This window comes from Humulus lupulus, chromosome 5 (genome assembly GCF_963169125.1).
Source record: "Humulus lupulus chromosome 5, drHumLupu1.1, whole genome shotgun sequence".
Taxonomy (NCBI): domain Eukaryota; kingdom Viridiplantae; phylum Streptophyta; class Magnoliopsida; order Rosales; family Cannabaceae; genus Humulus; species Humulus lupulus.
In genome coordinates this window covers 240,522,853-240,530,452 of record NC_084797.1, presented here as the reverse complement: position 1 = coordinate 240,530,452, position 7,600 = coordinate 240,522,853, and positions in this window count along the sequence as shown.

Genomic DNA, 7,600 nt, shown 5'->3' with positions numbered 1-7,600 from the left:
GCTAATCAAAACATTTACAAGTTGTTCTCAGTACAAAATGGTCATTACTGTTCCAAATTTACAATCCCGCCGACCTAAGCGGCAAAAATAGGGTAAACCCCCTAGTTCCTCTGAGAACGCCTTGGCCGTGGTGGTCAAGCGGCCGCATATGTGCACATCACCACCTGAGCTCTCCACTCACAGCTGGGTGAGCTTTTCTTACCCTTTATCTGCGCCACATAGCACCCATGAGCCAAGACCCAGCAAGAAAGCACAATACAACATGATATAATATCAACAATGATCGTAATAATCATCCAGGACTATCAGTCCAAAACAGATAGGTGACAGTCGCAAAAGTCACAAAAGTGGGTACAACCCCCCCTCTAGCCATGTGACGATAGGGTCACCAGGGCTTAACTGATAGGTGAGCCTTTCATAAGTTTGACCAGGATAGGTGTATGGTGAATAGTCACCAACATAACCCTCCTCATGACCGTAGAATCATAACCCTGGAACATCGTTCCCTAGCCATGTGACAACAGTCACCGGGGCCTTATGCCCTGGCTCTGAGTAACTAGTCCTAGACTAGCCAAGCGCTTATAAGTTCATCGACCTTAGGGTCAGTCCAGTGTTAATGCCTTAGAGCCATTCAACACTGATATCGATTAGATCTAATCTTCATTCGGCCCTACGTTCAGGACGCTTATGCCGTTTCTGACTCTTAGGTCAGTGCCCCTGACTAGTCAGTGCCATATACAAGTATACAATAATCACTAGCATTTAACATGCAGTCCATGTCCACATTTATCAATCAACATGCCTCAATAGCAATCACACATGTCACATATACACAGGGTGCAGTTTTCTTACCTCAGGTTCGAGCGAGAAATATAATAAGGACAACCCCTGAGAACGATCGATCTTTTGACTCCCTAGCGGTTACCTAATCACAACCAATTATAACCTCAATTAATGAGAATCAACATGAATAGGTTCTTAACCTAAAACACCACTCTCGGGACCTCGAAACATGCCCACATGGTGAGTAGATTCGATCCCGGGCCTTAAGGATTGAAACCCCAAGTCAAAAACCCTTAAAAACACTCAAAACGGGACTTTGGAGGAACAGGGTAGCGCTATAGCGCTGAACCCCTAGCGCCCCAGCGCTATACTCAAAACCCCCAACATGCCCAAAGGCCTCCTGAGGAGCGCTGTAGCGCCCTAGGGTGGGTGCTATAGCACTACCTCCAGACCAATACTCCCCTGAACCGACCTTCTTCATCTCCTTCTACTCCAACCTGATTTCCAAGCTTCCAAATCCCATTCTTAATGCCAAATGAACCCAAAAACCATCCTAACACACCCCAAACATCACAAGCATAGGAACCCTAGCCAAAACTCCCAACAAAACAAAGTATTCACCCTAGAAATCTCAGCTGCAAAACAAAACCAAAACAGGGCAAACTAGAGAATTCTATGGTTAGAAACTTACCCAAAGCTCAGTTTATGATGCTCTTCAATAGAGGAACACACTCCCAAACTCCCAGGGCTTGCTTCCCAAGTTTGAATCCTCAAAACTGGTTCAAAAATTACAAAGAAAACTGAAGGAGAAGATGGTACGGGAAGGCACTCCAAATTGCTCTGTTTTTTCTATCTTCTTTCAGCCAACAATGGCTTTATCTATCATAGGGGTGAAATGACCATTTCACCCCTAGGTCAATTTAAGATTTCTAAAGGCTCCCAAGGGCAGAATTGGTATTTTCCTCCTATCTCATTAATCATAATTAACGCTCTCCAATTCCCGCTATTCTCAATAATCTCTAATACCATTAATTCACATCTCATTACCCTTTAATTCCTGGTAACGCTCTAATCATTAACATCACCCTGGAACTCAACCCGAGCCCCGCACTTAAACCTGTAGTGACTAGACCGTTAATCAATAATCCAAGATCATCTCATGCCGAATAGCTTGAACAAACCCACATTATAATGTGGTCTCAACATATATCACCGACATGCATACAATTATACCCTCAACGGGCCAAATTACCATCACACCCCTGTAATTAAAATGTGGACCCACATGCATGAATTTAACATCATATTATAATATAATTCACATATACGTGCATAATATCATTTAATGGCTTAATTAAACAAGTATGGCCCTCCCGGCCTACTAAACCCGCCATTAAACCACATCGGAGAATTCGGGGCATTACATGTACCTTTGTAAAGGGCCGAAATTTTGTGATCTTGAGAGAAACTCTGGAGAATTCATCCCTGAAAGATTTCCAGAAATTTCATAAGTTCTAATAACAAAGACTCGTGGACTAGGCAGAGTTAACTGCTGAACCACGTAAAAAACTCTCCTTGTTTTATTGTGTTTTTCTGGCCATAATTCTTTACTATTTACGTGCTCTACATTTTAAGTTGACAAAAAATGGCGTCAACAGTTTGGTGCTTTCATTGAGAGCCTTAAGCAGTGCGATCCCTGAACAGTTATGGCCGCAAACGGTCAAAACATTCCAGAAGAAAACTATCCAAGACGCCCTGGGAAGCAGCCAATGGTAAACCCAGATACTAAAGAGAGAAGCGAGTCCTCCGATTCTCGGGGACCTCCAGCACCTCCAGCCCCAAGGGATGAGGATATGTACTACAATCCTGAACGGTACGTCCCCATTGTGGAACTTGAAAACCAACAGTTGAAAAAACAATTGGCTGAAGCCAATAAGTAGAATGAGGAGTTGGCTAGGTTAGCCGCAGAGGCTCAGGCGGCTCAGCCTCCACCTCCGCGTGAGAACCAAGCCCCTCCTCCAAGGGACGTGCATGTTCCTCCCCACAGGCCTCGTGGACGTCCTCAAAAAAATGCTACCACTAGGAGGCCAGAGCAACCTCCGGCACCAACAGAGCAATCCGCTCCCTCGAGACCCCGAAGAAGTACCCGAGCTAGGGCTCCGGTTAATTCAACTGCGGAGGTACCTGTGGGAACTGGGAATAACCGAGCCCCTACAGAGGCTCGGAGTCAGATCCCTGGTAACACGCAGAATGTCACCGACCCGTCTCGGGCGAACTCCGGATCGTCTAGGCCTCGAAATGGGTGGCAGCCACCGTCACCCATACGATTCCCTCCATCACCTATAAGATACCCTTCACCGCCTCGCAGGAATGCTCAACCAGTTCGAGATGATGAGGAAAGACGTGCGGGAAGGAGGCAAGGCAACAGAGAAGCCTTCAGGGAGCGGAGAGGCGCCCAATCTACTAGAAGTCAAATGTCCCGGTGTCGCACTACAAAGATGAGGCAGCATGAAAGAGACCCATCTCGAAATAATCATGCGACGAGTCTTACCAGTGACGACTCAGGAGATACTAGATCAGTCAGTATGTATGATCGAGGTCGAAAGAATAATGGGAACCACAGGAACCGCTCCGACCTGCGGGAACACTTGAATCAGAATCAGGGGAATGTTAACCCGTTAAACCCGGACCTAAGAGATCGCCTAAATGGGCGTAAAGATCCCTTCCGAAGGCGTGAGCCTAGAATTGTGATCAATGATAACCAATTTCAGGCAAGACCCCTCACGGACCCGGTCCAGGAAAGAATTGATAAGTTGGAAAAGGCCTTCAGACTTTTGCAAAATGAGCAAGGTTGGAGTCGGCATGAGGATTCTGACGAGGAGCTCGAACCGTTCGCTCCCCATATTTCAAACATTCCGTTTCCTCAGGGATTTCGGATCCCTCATGTCCCAACTTTTGAGGGAAAGTCCGACCCATACAGCCATCTGAGTACATTCAATACCATAATGAGAGCAAGTAACGTGGGTTACGAGCTCAGATGCATGTTATTTCCAGCATCGCTTACAAGACCAGCCAAAAGCTGGTTCGAGAAATATAAAAGACATTCAATCACTTCTTGGGATCAGCTATCAAAGGACTTCAAGAAGCAGTTCAGAGCCATGATGAGGGTTAGACCTGAGGCATCAACTCTGACTAACGTTCGGCAGCAGCCAGGCGAGACATTGAAAAGTTACCTTACGAGGTTTAACTTGGAAGTTGCCCGAGCTCGAAATGTGGATGACAGCGGTCATCTAGAGGCTGTCCAGGCTGGAGTAATGCCAGGAAGTGCTCTCTAGGACGATATGCAGAGAAAACCGGTGAGGTCCCTAACCGAGTTTAATAAACGAGCTCAGAGGTTTGTCAATGTAGAGGAGGCAAGGTCGACACTGAATATGACCTCTCAGCCCGTAACTACAACGATAAACGTAAACTCTGCCTCAACCTCGGCGGATCCACCAGCCTCAAAGCCTACTGCGGAAAACCCTCCCAAGAGAAAGAAGAACGAAGGGAGTAACCCCGAAGCCGAAGGGGGAAAGAAGAAGCAGGGGGAAAGATATTTCTCCGTGTACAAAGTGTACACCGAGCTCAACGAGTCTCGGGAGAACATATACCTGGCTAATGAAAACCAGGCCCCTTTCAGGCGTCTAGACCCCATGAGAAATCAGAAGTCCAAGAGGGACTCCAGCAAATATTGTCGATTTCACAGAGACACCGGGCACACTACTGATGAGTGCCGATAGTTGAAAGACGAGATCGAAGGATTGATCTCGAGAGGTTATTTCAGACAGTATGTCAAAAACCAGAATACTAATCAGGCGTCCACAAGCCAGAGGGCAGCTGCGCCACAACTTGCACAAAACAACAATTCCCGAGCCAGGGAAGAAGACAGGCCCCCTCCAATTGATGGAGAAGATGTGATAACCATCTCGGGTGGGCCTTATCTCGCAGGTATGGGTAGGAATTCCCAAAAACGATATGTGAACGAGCTAAAGACTGGGGACGGGTCTCCTTATGAGCCCGAACCTAGAGGTCCAAAATGCCAAAAAGTTTAGTCTCAACCGATTACCTTTACTGAGGACGATGCGTCCCATGTTCAGTTCCCCCACAATGACCCACTGGTCATCACTCTCCAGCTCGTGAACAAGAGAGTTCACCGAGTTCTCATTGATAATGGGAGCTCCGTGAACGTCCTCTATAATGCCACCCTAGAAATGATGGGACTCGCGCTTCGAGACCTAAAAGCGTGTGCAACAAATTTGTACGGCTTTTCAGGAGAAGGGATTGCCTGTATGGGGTCCATCGAACTCCCAGTAACCTTGGGAGACTTCCCGGTCTCGGTGACCAAGATGATGGAGTTCGTGGTAGTGGACCTGCCATCAGCCTACAACGTGCTGCTCGGGAGACCCGCCCTAGTAGGGCTGGGGGCAGTCTCGTCTGTAAGGCATCTGCCCATCAAGTTCCTGACTTCTAGTGGCATCGGGACGCTGAAGGGAGATTAGTTAGCCGGAAGGGAATGTTATAGCGTAAGAGGAAAAAAACAGGCGAGCGAACAAACACTCGTCATTATCCAGAATAAGGACCGGACGATCTTGGAGATAGACGAAGAGATTGACCCAAGAGTGGAGGAAAGAGCTGACCTCGAGCCATTAGAAGAGCTCGAGAGTGTCAAGCTTGAAGAGTCAGATCCATCGAGAACGGTAAACGTCGGGAAACACCTACGCGAAGAAACTAAATAGCAATTAATTTTCTTTCTGAAGAGAAACCAGGATGTCTTCGCGTGGTCACATTCGGACATGGTGGGAATAAAAGCTTCCCACCGAAGCAACAAAAGCGAAGACAGCTGGACGATGATAGAAAGAAGGCACTGAAAGAGGAAGTTGACAGGTTAAAAGCAAACTGATTCATTAGGGATGCTTTTTACCCCGATTGGGTAGCCAATTCGGTACTGGTTTCGAAGCCCAATGGGACGTGGCGAACCTGCATCGACTATTCGGATCTCAATAAGGTCTGTCCAAAAGACTGTTTTCCCTTACCACGGATTGACCAGCTCGTGGATGCCACGGCAGGGCATGGACTGATGTCATTCATGGATGCCTATTATGGATATAACCAGATTTCCATGCATGCCCCTGACCAGGAACATACGAGCTTCATAACGAACAAAGGGCTATATTGTTATAATGTCATGCCATTCGGGCTCAAAAATGCTGGGGCCACATACCAACGGCTCGTGAACATGACGTTTTCGGAGCAAATAGGGAACAACATGGAAGTTTATGTTGACTACATGTTAGTCAAGTCCCAACTTAACGATAACCATGTTGATGATCTCAAAGAATGCTTTGCCGTGCTCCGGAAGTATAACATGAAGCTTAACCCTCAGAATTTCTCCTTTGGGGTATCTTTAGGAAAATTCCTGGGTTTCATTGTAAACGCTCGTGGAATAGAAGCTGACCCAGACAAGATTCAGGCCCTGATTGACATGCCCTCACCTCAAAGACACAAAGATGTCCAAAGTTTGACCAGCAGGATGGCGGCACTAAGTAGGTTTATCTCGAAATCTACAGACTGTTGTCTTCCGCTTTTCAACCTATTGAGGGGAGGCAAGAAATTTGAATGGACGGAAGTATGTGAGTTAGCCTTCTTGGAGCTTAAAAAGCACCTCGTAGAACCCCCCATCTTATCAAAACCTGTTACGGGAGAAGTGCTATATTTGTATCTCGCCACTACCGAGCAAGCCATAAGTGCAGTGCTCGTGCGAGAGGAAGAAAAGGTGCAAAGGCCCGTATATTACGTCAGTAAAAGATTACTGGGGGCAGAGTCGAGATACCCCTTGATGGAAAAGCTAGCTCTCAGCTTAATTCATTCATCTCGAAAACTTCGACCCTACTTTCAGGCGCACCTCATCCATGTATTAACTGATCAACCACTAAGACAAGTCTTGTCTAAGCCAGAAGCTTTAGGTCGACTTCTAAAATGGGCGGTTGAACTCGGGCAATTTGAGATCACCTACCACCCAAGGACGACCATCAGGGCACAAGCCTTGGCAGAATTTATAGTGGAATGTACTGGCATGACCAACGATGAAGTTATAACCTCGGCCCACGAGCTGTGGAAACTTTACGTTGATGGGTCATCTAATGAAAATGGATCGGGGGCAGGAGTCATTTTGATCACTCCCGCAGGAAGCAGATTCCATTCTGCCTTAAGATTCGACTTCAACACATCAAATAACGAGGCCGAATACGAGGCTTTACTGGCGGGACTTCGTATAGCCAAGGAGCTCAATGCTAAAGCAATACATTGTTACAGCAATTCCCAGCTAGTAGTTAACCAAATTTTGGGAGAATACCATGCTCGTGGCATGAAAATGGCAGCTTACTTAGAAAAGGCAAAGTCAGCGTTGGAACATTTCGAGTTTTGCGCGATCAAACAGGTCCCCCGATAACAAAACTCGAATGCAGATGCCTTAGCTCGACTCACTACTTCCACCAAGAATGATGAGCTAAATGTTGTGCCAATTGAACATCTCTCGACACCTAGTATTAATGAGCCAGAGCAGGAAGATGTATGTATGATTGATTCCGAGCCTACCTGGATGACTCCAATAGTCGAATATCTCGAGGCCGGCATCCTTCCAAAAGATCGGAACCAGGCTCGAAAGTTGATGTATCAAATCCCCTGTTACACCATCATGGATGGCAGGCTGTATAGAAGGGGATATTCCATGCCATTACTTCGGTGTGTGACTCCACCTGAAGCCAAGAAAATCATTGAA